At 42.6% G+C, this 27,421-nt stretch overlaps 1 protein-coding gene across 2 annotated transcripts in view; it reads left to right on the top strand.

Moving 5' to 3' along the window:
• RASD2 (RASD family member 2) overlaps positions 1-27,421 on the top strand; it is a 202,272-nt gene that overhangs the window by 20,429 nt on the left and 154,422 nt on the right. The window contains exon 1 of one of the 2 annotated variants that reach the window (XM_073644067.1): positions 22,734-22,818. The exons of the other annotated variant lie outside the window; for it this stretch is intronic. The gene's annotated coding sequence lies outside the window, so the exon portion shown is untranslated. Of the gene's footprint in view, positions 1-22,733; positions 22,819-27,421 lie in introns of those variants that run through there. 2 annotated transcript variants of the gene reach the window in all.

Below are 27,421 nucleotides of genomic sequence, written 5' to 3'. Positions count from 1 at the left end.
GTTGGGGTCGGAGCAGTTTTGTCTCAAGAGAACAAGAGTGGAGTACATCCTTGTGCCTTCTTTTCGAAAAAATTTTTGGAAACAAAACTGAATTATGATGTTGGAAATCGGAAGTTGCTGGCTGTTAAACTCGCGTTTGAACATTGGCATCATTTTTTGGAAGGCGCTAGATTTCCTATTCAGATTTTTACAGATCATAAGAATTTGATCTATCTGGATGCTGCCAAGCGCTTGAATGCCCGTCAAGCTAGGTGGGCATTTTTTTTTTCTCAGCTTCATTTTTCTGTTACCTATATCCCTGGTACTAAGTATGTTAAAGCCGATGCTTTATCTCGCAGCTTCTCTCCTACGGTCTGCGCCGAGGAGGAGGAGAGCATTTTACAGAAAGGAGTTGTGGTGGCGGCATTGGATTCCATTTTGGAGAATGGGATTCTGAAAGCTCAAGATGATGCTCCATCTAACACTCCCCATGGGAGGTTGTTCGTGCCTAGAGCCTTTAGGAGAGATTTGTTTGTGGAGTGTCATGAGTCTCGGTTGGCAGGTCATCCAGGAATTTCGGAGACTAAGAGACTTATCAGTCGCAGTTATTGGTGGTCGGGATGGCAGAGGGAGGTCATCAAGTGGGTGCGTCAGTGTACTGTGTGTGCTAGGTCAAAGACTTCACATACTCCTTCTGTGGGGTTGCTTTGCCCTCTGGAGGTTCCTAGTGCACCTTGGACGCATCTCACAATGGATTTTATTACTGATCTTCCGGTGTCCGAGGGTTTTACTGTCATCTGGGTGGTCGTGGTCCGTTTTAGTAAGATGTGTCATTTGGTTCCATTCATTAAGTTGCCCTGCGCCAAGACACTTGCTAAGGCATTTGTTAAGGAGATTGTCAAGCTCCATGGCGTTCCCACAGATATTGTTTCTGATAGAGAACCTCAGTTTGTGGCTTGCTTTTGGCGTGCTTTTTGTGACAGGTTGGGAGTCCATTTGTCATTTTCGTCTGGTTATCATCCTGTGTCTAATGAACAGACTGAAAGAAAGAATCTGGATGTTGAACAGTTTTTGCGTTGTTTTGTGGCGGACAATCAAGAGGTTTGGTCTGAGTTTCTACCTCTCGCAGAATTTGCTCTTAACAATCATACATCCTCCTCTGCTGGGTGTTCTCCTTTGTTTTGTTGTACTGGGAGACATCCGTCTTTTGGTTTGTTCTCCAAATTGGGGTCAGCGGTGCCGGAGGAGGAGAATTTTTCCGGTGATTTGGAGAGAGTTTGGACTATTGTACGTTGCAACCTTCAAGAGGCTAACAAGAAGTCAGAGGTTTTGTTTACTGTGGGTGACATGGTTTGGTTGTCCTCGAAGAACCTGCGGTTGAGGATTCCCTCTGAAAAACTGGGTCCTAAGTTTGTGGGTCCATTTAATGTGCTTCAGGTTGTTAACCCGTCTGCTGTTAGGTTGGATGTCCCTACTTCCTGGAAGATTAATCCTGTGTTTCATGTTTCCTTGTTGAAAAAGGCTGATGTATCTGATAGGGACGCCACTGTCACAGTTCCTCCTGTGGTGGAAGACGGCGAATGCGAAATTTCTCGTATCTTGAATTCTAGATGGCATAGAGGGAGATTACAGTATCTCGTCTCCTGAAAGGGTTTCGGTCCCGAAGACAACTCCTGGGTAAGGACTAGAGATGAGCGTTGTTCTACTCGAACTGTTCGCCAATCTCAAATTCGAGCTGTTTTGGGCGGTGTTCGAGCCGTTCGGCGAAGACGAACGATTTGAGAAAAATTCGGCTGTTCGAGGTTATGTTCGATAACTGTTCGTGCACCAAAATCATAACTGGATTTTTTCTCAGTAATGATGAAAATTAATGTTAATACGCAGTTTGAGTGTACAGCGGGGTGGGGGGAGGGTCAGGGGATGGATCTCTGCAGGAATAATGATGATCTCCATTTTTTTTTCTCTTTCCCGCATTTACAGTGGGGAGGTGCAATCTGTCAGCCTATCAGCAGCGCACACACGGAGCGAAGTGCTTTTTTCACACAAGCAAGGGCATGTGTCATTGGCAGTGTATGTCACATGTCCTTGCCCTATAAGACCAAGCCATTTTCCCCGTCGCCACCATTTTCTCACTGCTGCAGCTGCATGTTAGACGGCACCGCTGTTGCTGTGTGCGCTATACCTTGTTAATTTCAAGCCAATTTTCGCACAAATCTACAGATAACTTGGGAGTAGGGAATAGTTGTGATTGCAGTCCTTTTAAGGACTAGGTTACAGCATTTCCTACGACTTTTATCAGGCAGGTCTGTGCTCTTAAATAGATAGATTGTGGGAGACTAATTGTAATTGCAGTCCTTTTCAGGACTAGGTTACATCAGTTCCTATCAGTTTTTGCCAGGCAGGTCTGTGCCAGTGCTGTGCAAGTTTTTTTCACAGCATTTGGCTGAATCTAGCAAAGCTAATCCTTTTTGGCCTATTGCAGAGTGTGTTAGTCAGTGGAGTAGCCTATCTGTGTTGCAAGATATACCACCTGTGTATAGAATACAAATTTTTTTACTGCACCTAGTGAAGTAAAATCTTTTGGGCATAGCATCATTCTATTAGTCCATCTATACTGACCTCCATCAGGTTGCAAATTGAATATAATTTTTTTCTGCATCTAGCTCTGAAAAAATATTTGGGCTTCTAGCAGTGTGTGGGACTTGTTCTATTAGTCCATCTATACTGACCTCCATCAGGTTGCAAACTGAATATAATTTTTTTGTGCATCTAGCTCTGAAAAAATATTTGGCCTTTTAGCAGTGTGTGGGACTTTCTCTATTAGTCCATCTATACTGACCTCCATCAGGTTGCAAACTGAATATATTTTTTTCTGCATCTACCTCTGAAAAAATATTGGGCTTCTAGCTGTGTGTGGGACTTGTTCTATTAATCCATCTATACAGACCTCCATCAGGTTGCAAAATGAATATAATTTTTTTCTGCATCTACCTCTGAAAAAATATTTGGGCTTCTAGCAGTCTGTGGGACTTGTTCTATTAGTCCATCTATACTGACCTCCATCAGGTTGCAAACTGAATATATTTTTTTTCTGCATCTACCTCTGAAAAAATATTGGGCTTCTAGCTGTGTGTGGGACTTGTTCTATTAATCCATCTATACAGACCTCCATCAGGTTGCAAACTGAATATAATTTTTTTCTGCATCTAAATCTGAAAAAATATTTGGGCTTCTAGCTGTGTGTGGGACTTGTTCTATTAGTCCATCTATACTGACCTCCATCAGGTTGCAAACTGAAAATAATTTTTTGTCTGCATCTAGCTCTGAAAAAATATTTGGCCTTCTAGCAGTGTGTGGGACTTTCTCTATTAGTCCATCTATACTGACCTCCATCAGGTTGCAAATTAAAAATAATTTTTATCTGCATCTACCTCTGAAAAAATATTTGGGCTTCTAGCTGTGTGTGGGACTTGTTCTATTAGTCCATCTATACTGACCTCCATCAGGTTGCAAACTGAATATAATTTTTTTCTGCATCTAGCTCTGAAAAAATATTTGGCCTTCTAGCAGTGTGTGGGACTTTCTCTATTAGTCCATCTATACTGACCTCCATCAGGTTGCAAATTAAAAATAATTTTTATCTGCATCCAGCTCTGAAAAAATATTTGGGCTTCTAGCAGTGTGTGGGACTTGTTCTATTAGTCCATCTATACTGACCTCCATCAGGTTGCAAACTGAAAATAATTTTTTGTCTGCATCTAGCTCTGAAAAAATATTTGGCCTTCTAGCAGTGTGTGGGACTTTCTCTATTAGTCCATCTATACTGACCTCCATCAGGTTGCAAATTAAAAATAATTTTTATCTGCATCCAGCTCTGAAAAAATATTTGGCCTTCTAGCAGTGTGTGGGACTTTCTCTATTAGTCCATCTATACTGACCTCCATCAGGTTGCAAACTGAATATAATTTTTTTCTGCATCTACCTCTGAAAAAATATTTGGGCTTCTAGCTGTGTGTGGGACTTGTTCTATTTGTCCATCTATACTGACCTCCATCAGGTTGCAAACTGAAAATAATTTTTTGTATGCATATAGCTATGAAAAAATATTTGGCCTTCTAGCAGTGTGTGGGACTTTCTCTATAAGTCCATCTATACTGACCTCCATCAGGTTGCAAATTAAAAATAATTTTTATCTGCATCTACCTCTGAAAAAATATTTGGGCTTCTAGCTGTGTGTGGGACTTGTTCTATTAGTCCATCTATACTGACCTCCATCAGGTTGCAAACTGAATATAATTTTTTTCTGCATCTAGCTCTGAAAAAATATTTGGCCTTCTAGCAGCGTGTGGGACTTTCTCTATTAGTCCATCTATACTGACCTCCATAAGGTTGCAAATTAAAAATAATTTTTATCTGCATCCAGCTCTGAAAAAATATTTGGCCTTCTAGCAGTGTGTGGGACTTTCTCTATTAGTCCATCTATACTGACCTCCATCAGGTTGCAAATTAAAAATAATTTTTTGTCTGCATCTAGCTCTGAAAAAATATTTGGCCTTCTAGCAGTGTGTGGGACATTCTCTATTAGTCCATCTATACTGACCTCCATCAGGTTGCAAACTGAATATATTTTTTTTCTTCATCTACCTCTGAAAAAATATTGGGCTTCTAGCTGTGTGTGGGACTTGTTCTATTAATCCATCTATACAGACCTCCATCAGGTTGCAAACTGAATATAATTTTTTTCTGCATCTACCTCTGAAAAAATATTTGGGCTTCTAGCTGTGTGTGGGACTTGTTCTATTAGTCCATCTATACCGACCTCCATCAGGTTGCAAACTGAAAATAATTTTTTGTATGCATCTAGCTCAGAAAAAATATTTGGCCTTCTAGCAGTGTGTGGGACTTTCTCTATTAGTCCATCTATTGCTGACCTCCATCAGGTTGCAAATTAAAAATAATTTTTATCTGCATCTACCTCTGAAAAAATATTTGGGCTTCTAGCTGTGTGTGGGACTTGTTCTATTAGTCCATCTATACTGACCTCCATCAGGTTGCAAACTGAATATAATTTTTTTCTGCATCTAGCTCTGAAAAAATATTTGGCCTTCTAGCAGTGTGTGGGACTTTCTCTATTAGTCCATCTATACTGACCTCCATAAGGTTGCAAATTAAAAATAATTTTTATCTGCATCCAGCTCTGAAAAAATATTTGGCCTTCTAGCAGTGTGTGGGACTTTCTCTATTAGTCCATCTATACTGACCTTCATCAGGTTGCAAATTAAAAATAATTTTTTGTCTGCATCTAGCTCTGAAAAAATATTTGGCCTTCTAGCAGTGTGTGGGACTTTCTCTATTAGTCCATATATACTGACCTCCATCAGGTTGCAAACTGAATATATTTTTTTTCTGCATCTACCTCTGAAAAAATATTGGGCTTCTAGCTGTGTGTGGGACTTGTTCGATTAATCCATCTATACAGACCTCCATCAGGTTGCAAACTGAATATAATTTTTTTCTGCATCTACCTCTGAAAAAATATTTGGGCTTCTAGCTGTGTGTGGGACTTGTTCTATTAGTCCATCTATACTGACCTCCATCAGGTTGCAAACTGAAAATAATTTTTTGTCTGCATCTAGCTCTGAAAAAATATTTGGTCTTCTAGCAGTGTGTGGGACTTTCTCTATTAGTCCATCTATACTGACCTCCATCAGGTTGCAAATTAAAAATAATTTTTATCTGCATCTACCTCTGAAAAAATATTTGGGCTTCTAGCTGTGTGTGGGACTTGTTCTATTAGTCCATCTATACTGACCTCCATCAGGTTGCAAACTGAATATAATTTTTTTCTGCATCTAGCTCTGAAAAAATATTTGGCCTTCTAGCAGTGTGTGGGACTTTCTCTATTAGTCCATCTATACTGACCTCCATAAAGTTGCAAATTAAAAATAATTTTTATCTGCATCCAGCTCTGAAAAAATATTTGGCCTTCTAGCAGTGTGTGGGACTTTCTCTATTAGTCCATCTATACTGACCTCCATCAGGTTGCAAATTAAAACTAATTTTTTGTCTGCATCTAGCTCTGAAAAAATATTTGGCCTTCTAGCAGTGTGTGGGACTTTCTCTATTAGTCCATCTATACTGACCTCCATCAGGTTGCAAACTGAATATATAGTTTTTCTGCATCTACCTCTGAAAAAATATTGGGCTTCTAGCTGTGTGTGGGACTTGTTCTATTAATCCATCTATACAGACCTCCATCAGGTTGCAAACTGAATATAATTTTTTTCTGCATCTACCTCTGAAAAAATATTTGGGCTTCTAGCTGTGTGTGGGACTTGTTCTATTAGTCCATCTATACTGACCTCCATCAGGTTGCAAACTGAAAATAATTTTTTGTCTGCATCTAGCTCTGAAAAAGTATTTGGCCTTCTAGCAGTGTGTGGGACTTTCTCTATTAGTCCATCTATACTGACCTCCATCAGGTTGCAAATTAAAAATAATTTTTATCTGCATCTACCTCTGAAAAAATATTTGGGCTTCTAGCTGTGTGTGGGACTTGTTCTATTAGTCCATCTATACTGACCTCCATCAGGTTGCAAACTGAATATAATTTTTTTCTGCATCTAGCTCTGAAAAAATATTTGGCCTTCTAGCAGTGTGTGGGACTTTCTCTATTAGTCCATCTATACTGACCTCCATCAGGTTGCAAATGAAAAATAATTTTTATCTGCATCCAGCTCTGAAAAAATATTTGGCCTTCTAGCAGTGTGTGGGACTTTCTCTATTAGTCCATCTATACTGACCTCCATCAGGTTGCAAATTAAAAATATTTTTTTGTCTGCATCTAGCTCTGAAAAAATATTTGGCCTTCTAGCAGTGTGTGGGACTTTCTCTATTAGTCCATCTATACTGACCTCCATCAGGTTGCAAACTGAATATATTTTTTTTCTGCATCTACCTCTGAAAAAATATTTGGGCTTCTAGCTGTGTGTGGGACTTTCTCTATTAGTCCATCTATACTGACCTCCATCAGGTTGCAAATTGAATATAATTTTTTTCTGCATCTAACCCAGCCAATAGTTTTGGCCTAATACCACAGTTTGGCCACTCAGCTCTGCTCAGTTTCCATCCATTGTTTTTTTGTGCAAACAACTCCAGAGTTGTGAATTAGTTAACCACCAAAATGAGTGGAAAAAGGCCTGCTGCTGGTGGAAAGGGGAATAGGCGTGTTGGGAAGGGGAAAAAAGGTTGTGTCCGTGGGGTAGGTGTTAAAGCAACAGTAACATCTGCAGAAGAAAGACCATCTTCCAGCCAAACTAAAATGTCTACTTCTTTTAGCGGACAATGTGATAAGATCCCTTTCTTACGGCCATGCCAATCGCTACAAATTCCAGATGAGGCACAAAAACAGCAGGTGCTTCAACGGATATCAAGTGCTCCTTTAAGTGGGCTCTCCTCCACATCAACTTCAACATCACAAATACTCCAGTCCTCAAAGGTGTCACCCCAATCGCACTTGCTTCCTCACAGCTCCCAAATCTCCAGCTGCCCATCTGAGTATGAGGTAGAACAGATGGTTGAGTCTGCAGAGCTGTTTACTCATACTATAGCCTGGGAATCAGAGGTCGACTCCAGCGCTTCTGTGAATCCAGACGAGGAAATGATCTGCACTGATGCCCAGAATCTTTATGAATCGGATCCAGGACCAGACGCAGAAGGTTCTGACCATAATGTAGACCCTCATTCCCAAACTGTAACTCCTGTTGGTGGAGACAATGAGGAAGACGATGATGAGACTAAAATACCTGATTGGAGCGACAACTTTAGTTTTTTGTCAGGGCAGGAACAGGTTGGCTCTGAGGACGACGGGTGTGATAACGCACAGGGTGATGATGATGAGGTTGGAGATCCCACTTACTGTCAACCCACAGTCAGCCAAGAGATGAGGTCAGCAGAGGACTTGGAGGAAGATGCTAGTGACGACGAGGTCAGGTTGCGCCTTCCTGGACAGAGACGTAGTACTGGAAGCACGTCAACAACTGCATCCTCAAACACAACTCTGCCTCTCACCACAAGTCGTGGTGGCTCTTCAGGTCGCATGGGTGCTAAGCCTTGCATAGCCTGGGCATTTTTTCAGATCGATAAAGATGACCCAACTTGTGTTATCTGTAACATTTGTCAGCAAAAGCTAAGTAGAGGCCAAAAAATACATAGTTTGAGTACTTCATTCATGAACCGGCACATGGACAAGAAGCATAAGTTGCAGTGGGAAGCTCAGTGTGCTACAATGCGGCCTAGCCGGCCGGGCAAACCACCGTCTGCCATATCTTGTGCATCCGCGGCCTCTTCATCCTCTGTGTCTGGGGGGACAGCAGTCACACATGTTTTGGGGTGCAGACCTGCCACCTCTTTACCCGCAACAGCCAGCGTGATTGGCAGGTCATCATTTTCTTTGGAGGTGGTAACACCAGCTGGTGTTGAGCGCTGTCCGACATCGATAGCACCACCTTTGGATCAAGGCAACCTAACATGTCCGCCTGCATCTTCCTCACAGACCGGCAGTTTGCCGGTGACACCCTTATCAACCCCGTCTAAGCACAATAGCCAGCCCTCGGTCCCTCAGATGTGGACAAGTAAAAGACCATTTCCTCCTAGCCATGAGAAAGCTAAAAGGTTGAATTTCACCATCTGCAAGCTCTTGGCTACAGAAATGCTGCCTTTCCGCCTGGTGGACACAGAGGATTTTCGAGACCTTATGTCCGTCGCAGTGCCCCAGTACCAGATGCCCAGTCGGCACTACTTCTCAAAGAAAGGTGTGCCTGCGCTCCACCAGCATGTCGCACACAACATCACCGCTTCTTTGAGAAACTCTGTGTGTGACAGGGTGCATTTCACCACAGACACTTGGACGAGTAGGCATGGACAGGGGCGTTACATGTCGCTGACTGGGCACTGGGTAACTATGGTGACAGCAGGACAAGGGGCTGCTGTCCAAGTCTTGCCGTCCCCACGAGTTGTGCGTCAAGCCTCTTTATGTCAAAGTTCCTCCACTGCTTCTGCCTCCTCAACCTCCTCTCGGTCTTCCACCTGCACCCAAAGCCTGTCTGGTCATGCCACAAGCTTTCTAACTGCGCAGAAGGGATCCTGCACACCTCCTTACTATGCTGGCAGTAGGGCTCAACGTCATCAGGCGGTTTTTACTTTGAAATGTCTGGGAAATGTGAGTCACACAGCTGAGGAGTTGTGGTCAGCTCTGGAGAACCAATTTCATGAATGGTTGTCTCCACTGGACCTGAAACCAGGGAAGGCCGTGTGCGACAATGCTGCAAACCTGGTTGCGGCCCTTCGCCGGGGCAATGTCACACACGTGCCTTGTATGGCTCACGTGTTGAACCTGGTTGTCCAGCAATTTTTAGCCTACTATCCCAGACTAGATGGCCTTCTGCAGAGGGCACGGTCGCTGTGTGCTCACTTCCGCCGTTCGCATCCCGCAGCTCAACGACTTACATCTCTACAGAAGTCGTTGGGCCTGCCACTTCACCGGCTAAAATGCGATGTGCCTACCAGGTGGAATTCAACTCTGCACATGTTGCAGCGACTGTGGCAGCACCAACAAGCCCTGGTGCAATACGTTCTGACGTATAGCCTGGGCCAACGAGATCCGGAGGTGGGGCAAATCACGCTGGAGGAGTGGTCTCAGATCAGGGACCTATGCACCCTTCTGCACAGTTTTGAAATGGCGACGAAGATGTTTAGTGCTGACGATGCCATTATAAGCATGACTATTCCGGTGATTTACATGCTGGAGCACATGTTAAACAGAAATCGGAGTCAGGAGGTGGCACAAGAGGAGGTGGAGGAAGTAGAGAAAGAGGAGTTGTATGCGGAAGGGCTAACATCTGCAAGGTCCAGACGGTCGGCAGCACCAAGGCGGCAGGCATGTGAGGGTGGGGGAGATGGTTTTACCAGGGCGCATGGTAGCAGCCAAACTAGTGAGGAAGGTGAAGGAGCCCAGGAAGAAGTGGAGGACGAACTGATGGAAGACTCATCAGATGAGGGATACCTTGATCACATTTCTGTTGTGCGAGGTTGGGGGGAGAGGACAGAGGAAGGAAGCATGATTGTTACCTTGCCACCAGCACAACAGGGACTTGGTGCTCCTGGATGCGCAACACACATGAGAGCCTTCTTGCTGCACTACCTGCAACATGACCCTCGAATTGTGAGAATTAGAAATAATCCTGACTACTGGGTTGCCACACTGTTAGATCCCCGGTACAAAAGTAAATTTGCAGAAATTATTCCTGCCATAGAAAGGGATGCACGCATGCAGGAGTATCAGCAGAGACTGTTGCAGAATCTTACATGTGCTTTTCCACAAAACACCAGTGGTGCACGTAGTGAATCTCACAGTTCCAAAGTGCCAACCGTGGGACCGTCAGGTGTTCAGGACTCAAACCGTAACAGAACCACAGTATCTGCTGGTAACATCAATTTTGCGGAATCATTTCACCACTTTTTTAGCCCATCCTTTGCAAGGCCACAGGAGACAAGAAGTCTGACACATAGTCAACGTCTAGAGACGATGGTACAGGAGTATCTCCAAGTAGACATTGAAGCCATGACTGTGTCACTGGACCCTTGCTCTTTTTGGGCTTCCAATCTGGATAAATGGCCGGAGCTAGCCACTTACGCCTTGGAGATCTTGTCATGCCCCGCAGCCAGCGTTCTGTCTGAACGTGTGTTCAGCGCTGCTGGTGGTGTGCTGACAGATAAGCGCACGCGGCTCTCCACTGATAATGTAGACAGACTGACGTTCATAAAGATGAACAAATCATGGATCCGAAACGACTTTTCTACCCCTGTGTCATCCTGGGGAGAGTAAAAGCTTGATGATTGGTTAAAATCACCCTACCAACCGTTTTAAGCTTTCAAATTACTAATCATGTTTATCTGTATCTTGACTGGAAAATAATTTGGGCTTTGTAGCAGTGTGCAGCACTGATCCTATTAGCCCATCTATACTAAGCTCCACCAGATTTAAAATTAAAAATAATTTTTAGCTGCATCTAGCCCGGAAAATAATTTTGGGGCTCCGAGATGCGCAAGACACATAAGTGCCTTCTTGCTGCACTACCTGCAACATGACCCTCATATTGTCAGAATTCGAAGTAATCATGACTACTGGGTTGCCACACTCTTAGATCCCCCAAACTTTTCGATCAACCTTTTCATTTTAATAAAGACCAAAAAAATGGTCATTTTTGAAATTATAAGCATTAGCAGGTTATTAGAAACTGAAATCAAACAGTTTTCAACTCAAAACTTTATTCTAGGTGATGTTACATTTTCACATAGGACCCCTTGTTCGAAAGGAGCTTCTGAACTCTCTCGTCCATTGAATTTGTCAGGTTTTGGATGGTTTCTGCTTCAATTGTTTTGCATGAGGACAGAATACCCTCCCAGAGCTGTTGCTTAGATGTGAACTGCCTCCCGCCATCATAGACACTCCTTTTGATGATGCTCCAGAGGTTCTGAATGGGGTAGAGGTCAGGGGAGCATGGGGGTCACACCATAAGTTTGTCCCCTTTTAAGCCCATATCAGCCAGAGATGCAGATGTTTTATGTGCAGCATGAGATGGTGCATTATCATGCAAAAAAATGATCTTGCTGTGAAATACATGGTTCTTCTTCTTGAACCATGGCAGGAAGTGCTGTTTGAGAAAATCCACATACATTATGGAATTCATCTTTAGCGCCTTCAGGGATCCTAAAGGGGCCGACAATCTCTCTCCCCATGATTCCAGCCCAAAACATTACTCCACCTCCTCCTTGTTGGCGCTGTAGCCGTGTTTGCGTGGGGTGTCCATCAACCAGCCATCCTCCACTCCATCCATCTGGACCATCGAGCGCTGCACGGCACTCATCCGTGAACAAAACAGTTTTGAAATCAGTGTTCATGTAATGTTTGGCCCACTGGAGCCGTTTCTGCTTGTGTGAAGTGGATAGAGGAGGTCGACAGGATGGCATATGCACAGCTGCAAACCTCTGAAGGACCCTGCATCTTGTTGTTCGGGGGACGTTGGAGGCACCAGCAGCTTCAAAAACTTGTCTGCTGCTATGACAAGGCTTTTTTGCCGCTGGTCTTTTAACCTGACGTAATTGCCTGTAGGAAAGAGTCCTCAATTTGCCCTTATCAGCACGCACACGTGTGTACTGTGAATCAGCTACATACTTCTTGATTGCCAAGACACTTCATCCTGATCATCGCACAATGTTGTTTGTAGTCATGCCTTGACCTAAACACTCCACAATTTGTTGCTTCTCAGCAGCTGACACATCCTTTTTCTTTCCCATTTTGGCAGAAAATGTAGGCTGCTTAATAATGTGAGACAGCCTTCTTAAGTAGTCTTGCCTTTCATTGGACACACCTGCCAAACTAATTAGCACAGGTGTCTGCAATTGCTTACAGTGATATAAAGAGCCCTGACACACATCACCATCAATGAGTTTAACTGACAAACAAACAAATTCTTCCCTTATCACTCCTAAACACTTTTTGCATAATAATTTGGAACACAGTGTACATGTGCTTTTCCACAAAACACCAGTAGTTCACGTAGTGAATCTTACAGTTCTAACTTGCCAACCGTGGTCTGTATGGAGTTGTTCAATAAAGGGCCCAAAATTAAGATAACATAGATGGGAGAGGTCTCTATGAATAGGAATTCCTAAGTATTTGATACCCTGTGAGGGCCAGGCAAAGGGAAAGTTGGACTGGATGGAATTCTATATGGATTTGGGGAGGGAGACATCGAGGGCCTCAGACTTCGCTGCATTGATTTTAAAATTTGACCATGTAACAAAGTGATCTATTTCAGCCATAACAGCATGGATGGATATATGTGATTGAGTGATATATACTAGTACATCATCAGCAAATAGAGAGCACTTGTACTCGGTGCCTCCCACCTCAATCCACCTAATATTGGGGTTATGGCGAATTGATGAGAGCAGGTGCTCCGTCACTAGGATGTATAAGAGAGGGGACAGAGGACATCCCTGCCTTGTCCCATTGGTGATTGTGAAAGGTGATGAAAATGTTCTGATGCACCCCCTGGGCCTTGGGACACCCGGAGCCAGACCCTTTTTGGTGGATGCTGGTGGTTGTAGTCTTCATGGCGGCGACCCGGTTCCGTGGCTCAGGGTGCTTAAACCAGTGGCGGAACTATTTATGTGGTTTTGATGTTTAAATGTCCGACTACGCCACCTGTGGATTGCGGTCAGAGTGAACCGCCGCTGCAGGGCAGACCGCTGAGGCTGGTGTTGTGGGTGCAGCAGAGCGTAGCATAACTCCCCACGGGAGGAGTATAGCCTCAGGGCAGTGTATGTGGAGGATGGGGGTGATGGTGCAGGGCAGCAGCAGTAACGACACGGAGTCAGTGATGCAGTCCAGGGCCTTTACTCACAGTTCTTATTATCCAGACCACGTCTGCAGGTAACGGCTGCCCACGTCATACTGTGCTCACCAGGTGAGGGGCTCAGACAACTCCCAGATAACTTTGGAGCACTTCACAGGACCCCCTTTGTGTGTCCTTTGTCTGGCCTTTCTTACCAACCCTTCTGTCCGGCTGCCTCGGGCCTCCTCTTGGTAAACTTGGCACCAGTTTCCCTGACCCTATGTGCTGCCCTCCTAGCGGGTGTAGCGAGGGGCTGCGCCACATAAAATGTCACAGCCTCCGGTTTCTAGCTGAGGGTCGTTTCCTGCCTCCACTAGTTTCGGGGACCGGTCTCCCCCTTTGGCCTGACCCCTCCATGCAGGTGGATTCGGGCGTGCGGTGGCGACTCGCCCGTCCGCACCCCTGGGATCCCTTCGTTCCTCGTTCCTGGAGACTTCTCCGCTCCTCTTCCTTCCTTCTCCCTCTTCCAGGCCTGGGCCTCTGTTACTAGGCCCGCCTCCGGAGCAGAGCTCATGCAGAGCCCCTGCTCCCTGCCACTTCTGCTCAGACTTCTCTGCACTGAACTAAGATGGTGCCCACCTTTTATACTCCCTTCTCAATGCACCCAGGAACTGCTTCCTCCTTGCTCCTGCACTACAGGGTTCCCCTTCCTCAGTGTTCCCTCCCCCCACTCCAGCCAGGGACAGGGACTGTCGTGCCCATCTCAGGGGCATATTGGTCACCCTGCCCCACGGCAATGTGGTGTAATGCATGCAGGTGTCGGGTCCTGATACACACTCCATCCTTACCTGAGAGTGAGATATCACACCTCTGGGTGAGGTGCAATACCTCTGTAGCAACCCAGCCCTCAGGATGCTACAGTTCCATTTATCTTCAGCCTAGGTGACGTATTGCGATACAGGGCCGTGATTTTGGCTATAAAAGGGTCCCCTAGACCCCTACCCCAAGCTTTTTAAGAGAATCATATATGGCGTGCCAGGAGACTCTATGGAATGCTTTCTCAGCATCCAACGAGAGTATCTAATTACAAATTTTTAACTGCATCTAGCCCAGGAAATACTTTGTGCCTAGTAGCAGTGTCTGCTAGTCAGCGGATTATCCCGGCTGTTATGCAAGCTACACCACTTGTAGTTTGGACACTTAATTTTTTCAAAGGAAATGCTTCGGGACCACGGGATACTCAGTGAAGAGCATCAGGAGGCACCCCAAGGCATAGGGGCTGGGACTGGCAGTAGGATGCCTTGCGGTGGACAGCCGAGCTCGATCCTTATAAAAGCTTTTTAACTGCAGCAGCTTTAGTGGACGCTACTGGAGCTGGAATTACGCGGCTGCTGGCATGAGACTTGCCCTCCAATAGATCCTTGTAAATGGATTTAAAGTGTATTCATTCAAATTAGAGAGACAATTTAAATTAAAAAGCTTAGAGCTGCCTCCACCACAGGGGGGCTCGCTCGACCCACCAGCGGACAGGCACCAGTATTGGGAGAGGGGGGCTGGCCGTCAGGGTTCACCGCGGTTCTGGCACAAACCCGGCGACACGGAGGTGGCACGGGCAGGAGCGGACTGAACGTGTCGGCTTCTCACTTTTTGGATTTTAGAAGGGCATGACATGCCTATATCTGTGTCTCCCCCTCCTTTTACTCCTCCACCTCTTTTCTTTTCTCATGACTATATGTACTTGTCACTTTTCCATGTGTTAGTTGTGTCTTCTGAGCAGTTTGTCAGCTTTTGGACACCTTTGAAGGTGTTTTCTATGTGTTTCTATGTGTTTTTGTTTGCCTGCCATTGGTTTTAACGGCTTTCGAAGGTGTTCGACGAACAGTTCGACGAACAGTTCGGCGAACACACGGGTGTTCGACGAACCGAACCGAACTCGAACACTACGGGGGTGGCTCAACACTAGTAAGGACGGATGATGTCTCTGCTCCTAGGCTTGTTAAAGCTTTCCACAAGAGGTTTCTGGATAGGCCTGGGCCTGGAGGATCCGGAGGATCCTCATAAAAGAGGGGGTACTGTTAGAACCCTCCTGTTTGTTTTTTCCTTCTTGTGTTTTGCGGTCACATGACCATCTGCCTTTATATTCCAGCTGCGCCCCTTTTGGCTGTGCTGGACTTCAGTGTTTGACTGTTTCTCTAGCTAGGTGCTTTTGTGCCTTTCTTTGTCAGTTCGCTTGGTTTTTCTCGGACCTCTAGTACCTTTTAGTCAGTTTGTCTTTTTGTGTTCTGCAGCAACTTCTCTGTTTAGGAGGTGTCCCATTTTTGTCCCAGTCCTTAGTTCTTTTAGGGATCCCTCCCTTTATGCTATAGGTCTCCGTTCAGACTAGCCGAGGACTAAGGCGGGTCTGTTTGCTAGGAACAGGCAGCCCACTACATCGTATGGGATTCAGCTTAGTCTTACTGTAGGGACAGCTTTCCCCTATCTTTCCTTAGTTCATGATGCAGATCATAACACCAGCCTCTGGACACTACGCTGACAGACGCAGCAAACCTTCTTGCCACAGCTCGCATTGATGTGCCATCCTGGATGAGCTGCACTACCTGAGCAACTTCTGTGGGTTGTAGAGTCCGTCTCATGCTGCCACGAGTGTGAAAGCACAACCAACATTAAAAGGTGACCAAAACATCAGCCAGAAAGCAATGGTACTGAGATGTTGTCTGTGGTCCCCACCTGCAGAACCACTCCTTTATTGAGGGTGTCTTGATAATTGCCAATAATTTCCATCTATTGTCTATTCCATTTGCACAACAGTATGTGAAATTGATTGTCAATCGGTGTTGCTTCCTAAGTGGACAGTTTGATTTCACAGAAGTTTGATTTACTTGGAGTTATATTCTGTTGTTTAAGTGTTCCCTTTATTTTTTTGAGCAGTGTATATAAAATATATATATATAAATAAAAAATACAAATATATCAAATCAATGCATATACTATATTAATGTGTATACTCAATACTATCATTCAAGCATGTCGGGGTGAATGTAGCCAAAAAGACTCCCTATTAATTAGCCTCTGAAGTCTGACAGGGAACATGTCAGGTATATGTTCCAATGCAATTAGGCATCAACAGTGTGGATTTTTCTGGTGGTCAGTAAAGAAATGCCTAGATAACCTATGATTGAGTACTTCACTCCTAATATTGTGCCTTTGACTATTGTAAGGAGGGTCACTGGTAATGTTCTGGAGGGGAGATATGTTTCACTGAGTTTATTAGCTTTAGTGATGTAAACATGAAAGTTTTCTCCAGCATGTTATTTGCTGAGAGGGTTAATCAGCCATGACATGGCCAGGTTTATTGTGAACAGCTAAACAGTTGAATGGGACGGCTGCTCACCATATCTTGACCCTAGTGTGGGGTCCAGGAGGTAAAAGTGAAGCCTCTGAACTTAATTATGGTTCTGTGTGCTCTGAAGAAGAGATGACCCAAAGAGCTGGGCTCTTGCTTAAAAGAGCTGATCTCTGATTTCTGATCGGGTGGACCCCACAGTTATACGGACTGTAATGCTGTTTATTTAGGCCAATAAGACTAAATGTTTATTTTGTTTTGGACTGGTTTATGAGGCATGTCTTAATTAACCAGATGAAGATTTAAACTAAAAGCATTCCTTTGACTACTTTGTTAAGCACCCAGTGAGCTAATCTACCACACTATTCATTCTATTATGGATGGGTTGAGTGGTGCGACCATCATATTGAAGCTTTCAGCTACATTCTATTAAATAAACAATAAACTAAGTTTTGCAAATCAGAAATTGGGTAATAGAAAAAACCTCCCTAGTGGTCCTCGATTGAAAACTTACAACTATGTATAAACAGTGCACAGCATAAACACTTGAGGTCCCGACAATGATAAACCCCTCCTAAATCTAGAGACAGGGAGGAATGGCTTGATTTTGTGCTGAACCCTTTCTTGGTGATACGACTTGGTACCACATGGTTCTTCAAATTTCACATTGGGTTTTTTTGGTAGACTATTCGCTAAAACAAGGTCATTCCCCAAAATGAACCAGTATTTCTTGAGCAACCCCATGATATACCCATGAGAATTATTAAAGGTGGTAACAAAGCTATAGTGAAATGTGTGGTCATTGGAAATTAACTTCCTAATGGTTAGAGGATCTTTTCTGGCTATTTTAGCTAAGCAGTAGGATTGCTGTAAACCTCTAGTTTTCATTAACATGTCCTTTAGCATGTACTTGCGGTAACCTTTTTCTCTAAATCTTTTCCTCAAAACACTTGACTCATGTAGAAAATCAGGTTCATTTGTGCAATTCTTACGAGTCCGCCAATATTGTGTATGCACATTCTTGATCCATTTTGCAGGATGGCTACTAGAAAATTCCAAGCAGCTGTTCACATCCACTTTTTTAAAAAGAATGGACGTACAAATCTCCCCACAATTGTTATTAGAAGTAACCAAATCAAAAAACGCTATGCATGCATCAGAGTAGGTGAAAGTAAATCCCAAACTCCATGGGTTTTTATTAAGATTATCGACAAATGTTCGAGCCTCATCCTGTGTTCTCATCCAAATAAAAAAGTGATTGTCTATAAGCCTTTTATGAAACAAAATGTGGCCCATTGGCATGAAGGACTATTTGAAAAGTTCCATAAACAAATTAGCATAACCAGTTATTTCCCTACCCTTAACAAAGAAGCTTAACCCCAAATAAAAATGTGACTGCATAAGTACACACAAGGAAAGTAATTTGTGAGAACAGCCAGAAGTTTTTTTGTGGCGCCTACGATTGTTAAATGCGACCAGTCATTGTTGTCTATTTATTCATTTTTTTTAATAATGATGATCAACCAAAATAAATAATAATTTAATGAAGCGATAGCAGACAATCTCAGCCTGTCACCGTACCGCTCACCCCCCACATCATCGATCACTATGATTGGCTGGTCAATTCTGTGCAAATCACAGCAATTTGACAATAAAGTAAAAAAAAATCAATGTGACACACTGTGAGACAGCATCAATCACACCAGTCAAAATGGATGGGGTAATCGCGACGTCACCTCTGTTTATTAAACTTTTTGGTGCCGATCGCTGAACAATAGTTACTGACAAATTGGAGCCAAAAGGGTTGATTTAAAATAATGATCGCCACTTTGCATGCCATCTTCTCCTCAGATTTGACGTGCAAAACAGTTGTAGAAACCCTCTGTGTACCTGAAAAAAATAAAAATCATTGGTGGCCAGTGCAATCCTTTTGCGATCTTCTCCAGCGTCGTCTGTGCTGGCTGCTGTGTGATTAATCTGTGATCACAGCAACAGTTTCAAAATCCCTGTTCCAGCTCCCCCCATCCACCAACCACCCCCACCTCCCCTAATCCCTCCCCAATTGCATTTTTGGCGTACTTTTTTTGGTGTCTTTTACGTATGTGTATTTTGCATGCACATCCCCAATTGTATTTTGCTCTAATTATTCAAGCTCAATTTTTGGAGCATTTTTCTGCGACACTAACGTGTGTGCCTCCCTTGGCCGCAGTGGTATGATCAGTATCTCTGCTGATCATAGTCTGTGCCAAATGACTTTTTTTTTTTTTTTTTTCTATAGATAGAGTAGTGGAAGTCGAAGTGTTAAGTGACGTCCTATTTTCTTGTAGAAAAAAATAATAGAAGTTAGTGCAGAGTAGATTTATAGGTAGGGAGGTAGCACATTAGGGGAGTGGACATCACAGTGTAAGTGACATCCATTTTTCTTTTGCAGAAAAAAAATTGTGCCAAGTAACTTCATAAGTAGCGCATTAGGGGAGTGGACATTGCAGTGTTAGTGATGTCTGTTTTTTTCTTTTGCACAATTAAAAAGGTTAGTGCTGAGGAACTTAATACACTGTGTGCAGAATTATTAGGCAAGTTGTATTTTAGAGGATTATTTTTATTATTGATCAACAACTATGCTCTCAAACAACCCAAAAGACTCATAAATATCCAAGCTTAATATTTTTAAAAGTTGGAGTGTTTTTTTTTAGATTTGGCTATCTTAGGAGGATATCAGTTTATGCAGGTAACTATTACTGTGCAGAATTATTAGGCAACTTAATAAAAACCAAATATAATCCCATCTCGTTTGTTTATTTTCACCAGGTAAACCAATATCAGTGCACAAAATTTAGAAATAAACATTTCTGACATGCAAAAACAAAACCCCCAAAAATTTGTGATCAATATACCCACCTTTCTTTATGATGACAGTCAGCAGCCTTCATCCATAGATTCTGTCAGCTGCTTGATCTGTTTTCGATCAACATTGCGTGCAGCAGCCACCACAGACACCCAGACACTGTTCCGAGAGGTGTACTGTTTTCCCTCCCTGTAGATCTCACATTTTATGATGGACCACAGGTTCTCTATGTGGTTCAGATCAGGTGAACAAGGGGGCCATGTCATTATTTTTTTTTCTTTTAGGCCTTTACTGGCCAGCCACGCTGTGGAGTAGTTGGATGCATGTGATGGAGCATTGTCTTGCATGAAAATCATGTTTTTATTGAACGATACCGACTTCTTCCTGTACCACTGCTTGAAGAAGTTGTCTTCTAGAAACTGGCAGTAGGTCTGGGAGTTGAGCTTCACTCCATCCTCAACCCGAAAAGGTCCCACAAGTTCATCTTTGATGATACCAGCCCATACCAGTACCCCACCTCCACCTTGCTGGCATCTGAGTCAGAGTGGAGCTCTCTGCCCTTTACTGATCCAGCCTCTGGCCCATCCATCTGGCCCATCAAGAGTCACTCTCATTTCATCAGTCCATAAAACCTTTGAAAAATCAGTCTTAAGATATTTCTTGTCCCATTCTTGACGTTTTATCTTATGTTTCTTGTTCAAAGGTGGTCGTTTTTCAGCCTTCCTTACCTTAGCCATGTCCCTGAGTATCGCACACCTTGTGCTTTTTGATACCCCAGTAACGTTGCAGCTCTGAAATATGGCACAACTGGTGGCAAATGGCATCTTGGCAGCTTCACGCTTGATTTTCCTCAATTCATGGGCAGTTATTTTGCGTCTTTTTTGGCCAACACGCTTCTTGCGACCCTGTTGGCTATTTGCCATGAAACGCTTGATTGTTCGGTGATCACGCTTCATAAGTTTGGAAATTTCAAGACTGCTGCATCCCTCTGCAAGACATCTCACAATTTTGGACTTTTCAGAGTCTGTCAAATCTCTCTTCTGACCCATTTTGCCAAAGGAAAGGAAGTTGCCTAATAATTAAGCACACCTTATATAGGGTGTTGATGTCATTAGTCAACACCCCTCCTCATTACAGAGATGCACATCACCAGATTTACTTAATTGGTAGTTGGCTCTCAAGCCTATGCAGCTTGGAATAGGACAACGTGTATAAAAAGTATCATGTGATCAAAATACTCATTTGCCTAATAATTCTGCACGCGGTGTAGCTAGCGCATTAGATGAGCAGATGTCGCAGTGTTAGTGACGTTCATTTTTCTTTTGCACAGAGAAATAGAATAGTTAGCGTTGAGTAACTTCTTAGCTAGAGCATTAGGAAAGCGTCGGTTGAGTGACGAATATCTTTCAGTAGCACATTAGTGTAGTGAGCATCACTGTAATTTTTTTATACAAACTTTTTTTACTTTTACTGATTTTTCTTTTTTTTTCTTATGTTTCTTCTATATTTTTCCATTTTACTTTTTTCTCTAATTCTTTTTTTCTATACTTTTTTTCTATACTTTTTTCTCTCTACTTTTTTCTATACTTTTCCTGTACTCTTTCTCTACTTTTATTCTCTCCTTTTATTTCACTACTTTTTTCTATATTTTTTTATAGTAATTATAATAATAAATAGTACCCTTTACACACGCCCCACGCAATACATTAACACACACATGCCCACTGGTTAGTAGAATTAAATAAAATGGCCAGTTTGTCAAGAAGACTTTGTTCAGCAGAGAAGGCAGGCGCTTTCATTGCCTTCGACACAGAATGAGGCAGTTCTGAAGATCCCAAACTCCTCTTTTTCTTTCTCTTCCTCCTCATCATCTACTGAAGAGGGACCCCCAGCAAGGCTCTCTAGGATCCAAGCAATCCCTTCAGTAATTGATCCCATATGGACTCGACCCCTTAAAAATTATAAGTATGTTATTCCAGATTTCATTGGCAGCCCAGGAATCCAATTTGACGCTATAGGCCTCACTGAATTTGACTTTTTCAAATTATTTTTCAGCAGGGATATAGTAAATCTTATGGTGGCCAAAGCAAATTTGTGTGTCCATCAATTTTTCACCCAAAATTCCACGTTATCATATGCCAGATGGATCCCTGTAAGTGCTGCAGAATATATGTCATTTTGGGGCTATGTGTTGCATATTGCCATAGTGAAAAAAAACAACAGAGCTTCAGAACTACTGGAGTGCTGATATACAATACAGCACACCGGTATTCTGTATTGCCATGACAAGGACATGATTTGAAGCAGTCCAAATATTTTTGCATTATTGTGATAATGCGCAGTGTCCTCCCCAGATGATCCCAACTTTGATCATCTATATAAAATTCGACCAGTAGTTGAACACAACAGCAAAAAATTTGCTGATGCGTACAATCCCCAAAGGGACATCTGTAAAGATGACTCTGATTTATTTCAAAGTGAGGCTAAAATTCTGACAATACTTGCCCTGTAAGAGGACCAGATACGGAATTATCCTGTACAAGCTAAGCAAGAGTACTTCAGGGTACATCCACAGACTTAGGGTTTACAAAGGGAGGGACACTCGGATTGACCCTCCTGAATGCCCCTCTGTCCTGGGGGTGAGTGGGAAAATTGTGTGGGAATTGTTGCACCCACTACTGGATATGGGTTATCTTCTCTACGTAGATAACTTTACACCAGCATCCCGCTCTTCAAGACCCTCTCTGCCAGGGGTAAAGTTGCATGCAGCCCCATGTGAAAGAACGAGAGAGGCCTCCTTAGAGTCGCTAATTGGGCAAGTACTGAGAAAGGGCGACAACAGAGCCCAATGCAGCAACAACATGCTGGTGGAAAAGTATAAGAACAAAAGGGAAGTCCTTATCTTGACCACCATACACCGTGACAATCTAATACCCCAAAGTTGCTGTGTATGTGTCTTTAACATGTAGAAGAACTAGCAGCTACCTCATAATGTTTGCACAATGTTCACATTTCTCTTTGCAGATAATGTACATGAGGATTCAGTAAATAGAAGTGGTTTATGTATGCATAAAGTGATGAACTTATTATGTTCTGCTATCAGGAGGTTGTTAAGAGTTAACAATTCAGTCCTGCTTTCCATATATGAATATGAGTTCACATGCTTAGACCACATGACCAGGTTCTGGGTTTAGCACCCAGAGTGAAGGAGACATTTTGTGGTAAAGTGTGTGGTCTAAAAAGAGCTGAAGGTAAGAAGGCAACTAAAGTTCTTGTATATGAGAAAACACAGCCACAGCTGCATGCAGCTGTGTGATAATGACTATGCTTATAAGCAGAAGTTGGAGCTCAGGAATCACTACACTATTTATGTATCTGCACTAATATACTGGGAAGTAACTGTGCTTGCTGCATTGGAATTGAATCTCTGTGAAATCATCGTTTATCTGGATTTACCTGTGTATTCATGCAACAAGAAAAGTTTATCAATAGCCTCTCTGGCCTCCCTGTTTTTCTGTGCTATTGGAGTGCACTATATGTCACCACACTACCAGGAAACAAAGGTTAATTAAGTGCAACCTGGTGTCATGAACTTCATTTTCTTTTATTGACAAATTCTTAAAATTTCGCAATTTTCAAGCTTTGAATTTTCATGTCCTTAAATAAGAGAGATGTGTCACACAAAATAGCTAATTCCATAAAAGCTATAGAAATTGAACAGATAATGCACTCATTAATGGTGCCTCACTATTTCTTTTCATATGCTGGACAAAATAGTTAATAAATAACATTTCCCACTTTTTTTCTTTCTTAGTGTCTAAGGCTTGTCTACAAGTCTAAGTTGTAAGGGTTAAAAGTTGACCAGCGATTTCTAATTTTTCCAACAAAATTTACAAAACCATTTTTTACCACATCTACTTTATATCAACATCATTTTTGGAACAAAATTTTATGTTGTTATGTAGTTAGAAGGGTTAAAACTTTTGTCAGAAATTCCTCATTTTTCCAACAAAATTTACAAAATCACATTTTAGGGATCATATCACATTTGAAGTGACATAAAGGGGCTTTTATGACCCTTTATGACAGAAAATATCCAAAAGTGATACCTATCTAAAAACTGTACCCCTCAAGGTGCTCAAAACCACATTCAAGAAGTTTATTAACCCGCCAGGTGCTTCACTGGATTTTTTGGAATGTGAAAGAAAACAATGAACATTTAACATTTTTCACAAAAATGTTTCTTTAGACCCAAATTTTAAAATTTTTGTAAGGGTAACAGGAAAAAATGTACCCTAAAATTTGTTGTGAAATTTTTCATGAGCACGACAATACCCCATATGTGAGAGAAAACCACTGTTTGGGTGCATGGCAGGGCTCGGAAGGGAAGGAGCACGATTTGACTTTTTGAATGTAAAATTTGCTTGAATAATTAGCGGACGCTATGTCACATTTGGGGAACCCCTGATGTGTCTAAACAGTGCATATCCCCCCACCATTTTGGAAACTAGACCTCTCACGGAACTTATCTAGATGTGTAGTGAGCACCTTGAAACCCCAAGTGTTTCACAAAAGTTTCTAATGTACGGCCATGAAAATAAAAAATCACTTTTTTTACGCAAAAATTATCTTTTTGCCTCCATTTTTTTATTTTCACAAAGGTAACAGGAGAAATTGTACCCTAAAAGTTGTTGTGCAATTTCTCCTGAGTATGATGATATTCCATATCATCCCCGGAGCTGTTCTGAGCTCAGTGAATAACATGACACTGCTCGCTGAGCACAGCTCCGGGGCTCGCTCTGGAGCGAGTCATTCTCCCCGGCTCATCGACATGAGCAATCAAATGGGTTACAGCGGAGGACATCTTCAGCTGGTGAGTATAAGGATTTTTTAATTTTATTCTTATTTTTAAACCAGGACACTGAGGGAGCCGAATAATACTTTCTACATTGTCTATTGCTCGCGCTGATCGCAGCGCCGACAGGGGACAATGATGCGTTCAGCACCCAGCGCTTGGGAACAGCGCTAACTGTACACTGATTTACATGCACGTGTACGTGTGCTCCTGATGCGGCACATGGGCGGCACATGGTTGCCACACGTATACTACACAGGTGCACACGGACACACATATTTCCGGTACTGTTTTTTCCAGCACCGGAAATATCAGGACATGTGAAACAGGCCTTACTCTGGACTCCGTCTGGCCTCTGTTTAGCGGTGTCATTTTTTTCAGAGGTTCACAAAACTGTGGCCGATGGCACATTTATGCAAGCCTAATAAAAACACGGACACTGTGGGATCTCAGGCCAGACGGCGTCCATGATGCTTCCATCTGTCTCATTAGAGGGGATCTTCTGCTGGGGGTTCCGTCTGAATCACGTATTTCAGATACTTACATGGAAACCCCAGTGCAAGCGCTCACCGAAGAGCGTAGGATAGATGTGAGCCGAGCCATAATGCGATCTTTGGGAGGCAGAATGAACAAATCAGCAGCAGGTGCAGAATTGTTTTTTTTTTTACACCGTTCCTCATGCGATGTAAATGATTAGATGACTTTATTCTTCAGCTTGGGGCGATTACAGCGATTCCAGATTTATATCAGGTTTTTATGCTTGGCAGCTGTCACACACTAAAAACCGTTTTTTTGTTGCAAAGACCAGTTTTTGCATCGCCATATTTAGAGAGCTATAATTTTTCCATATTTATATAGTTTTTACTGTTACCATTTTCAGGCACATGACATTTTTTGATCGCTTTCTATTCTGATTTTTGGGAGGCAGGATAAACAAAAACCAACAATTCAGGAATTGTGTTTTTTTATGCCGTTCCGTGTATGGTAAAATTGATAAGGCAGCTTTATTCTTCTGGTCAGTACGTTTACAGCGATACTAAATTCATATTTTTTTATGTTTTGGCTCTTTTATACAATAAAAAATATTTTATAGAAAATATTTTTTTTTGCATTGCTCTATTCGGAAAGCTATACCTTTTTTATTTTTTGGCTGATGGTGCTGTATGGTGGCTTGTTTTTTGCGGGACAAGATGACGTTTTCAGCAGTACCATTTCTATTTATATTTGTCTTTTTGATTGCATTTTATTCCACTTTTTGTTTGGTGATATGATCATAAAGCACTGTTTTTTTTGTCTCGTTTTTAATTATTTTTTTACCGTGTTCACTAAAGGGGTTAACTAGTGGGACAATTTTATAGGTCAGGTCATTCCGGACGCAGTGATACCAAATATGTGTACTTTTATTGTTTATTTTTTAAGTTTCATAATAATATATATTTTTTTGTACAATATATATATACAGTACAGTTGAAACCAAAAGTTTACATACACTATATAAAAAGACACATATGCATGTTCTCAATATCTGACATGAAATCAGAATAAACCTTTCCCGTTTTATGTCAATTAGGATTACCATAATGTTTAATATTTGCCAAATGCCAGAAAAATGAGAGAGAATGTTTTAAGGCATTTTTATTGCTTACTGCAAAGTCAAAAGTTTACATACACTAAGATCACTATGCCTTTAAACAATTCTGGACTGCCCATATGATGATGTCATGTGATGTTATGTGTCATGTGGAAGCTTGACACATGACATCTTTTGGCAATATCTGAGTTAATTAGAGACACACCTGTGGATGTATTTTAATGCACACCAGAAACACACTGCTTCTTTGTGTAGCATTATGGGGAAGTCTAAGGAAATCAGCCAAGATATCAGGAAGAGAATTGTGGACTTGCACAAGTCTGGCTCATTCTTGAGTACAATTTCAAGATACCTGAAGGTGCCTTGTTCATCTGTGCAAACAATTATATGCAAGTACAAACAAGATGGGAATGTCCAGCCATCATACCACTCAGGAAAGAGACATGTTCGGTGTCCCAGAGATGAACGTGCTTTGGTCTGACATGTGCATATCAACCCAAGGACAAAAGGAAAAAACCTTGTGAAGATGATGGCGGAAGCTGGTAAGATTGTGTCAATATCCACAGTGGAACAAGTACTGTATCAACATGGGCTGAAAGGCCACACTGCCAGGAAGAAGACATTACTCCAAAAGAAACATAAAATAGCCAGATTAATGTTTGCAAATGCACACAAGCTTACTTTCTGGAGACATGTTCTGTGGTCTGATGAAACTAAAATTGAACTTTTTGGGCTAATGACCATCGTTATGTTTGAAGGAAAAAAGGGAGAATCTTGGAAGCCTAAAACACCATCCCAACTGTGAAACATGGGGCTGGCAGCATCATGTTGTGTGGTTGTTTTGCTGCAGGAGGGACTGGTGCACTTCACAAAATAGATGGCATCATGAGAAAAGAAGATTATGTGGCAATACTGAAGCAACATCTCAAGACATCAGCCAAGAAGTTAAAGCTGGGGCGGAAATGGGTCTTCCAAATGGACAATGACCCAAAGCATACTGCCAAAATGGTAACAAAGTGGCTTAAGGATAACAAAGTCAATGTTTTGGAGTGGCCATCACAAAGCCCTAATCTCAATCCGATTGAAAATGTATGGGCAAAGCAGAAAAGGCAGGTGTGATCAAGGCGACCTACAAACCTGGATCAGTTACACCAGTTTTGTCAGGAGGAGTGGGCCCAAATTCCGACCAACTATTGTGAGAAGCTTGTGACGCGCCCCCTGGGCCATGGGGTACTCGGTGCCAGGCCGGTCGTTGCTAAGGGTGATGTCACAGTGGCGGTGACTCGGTCCGTGGCCCAGGGCGGTCAGTAAAAAGGGGGATTTTAGAGTTTTTTATTCATGCAATTCGTGACGCCACCTGTGGTATGCGGCTATAAGTAGCCGCCGCTGCAGCGCAGGTCCTCTGAAG

The sequence above is a fragment of the Phyllobates terribilis genome, unplaced genomic scaffold (assembly GCF_046119375.1).
Source record: "Phyllobates terribilis strain yellow unplaced genomic scaffold, ASM4611937v1 Scaffold_8__6_contigs__length_399053987, whole genome shotgun sequence".
NCBI lineage: Eukaryota > Metazoa > Chordata > Amphibia > Anura > Dendrobatidae > Phyllobates > Phyllobates terribilis.
This window is presented reverse-complemented; position numbering and strand designations above follow the sequence as displayed.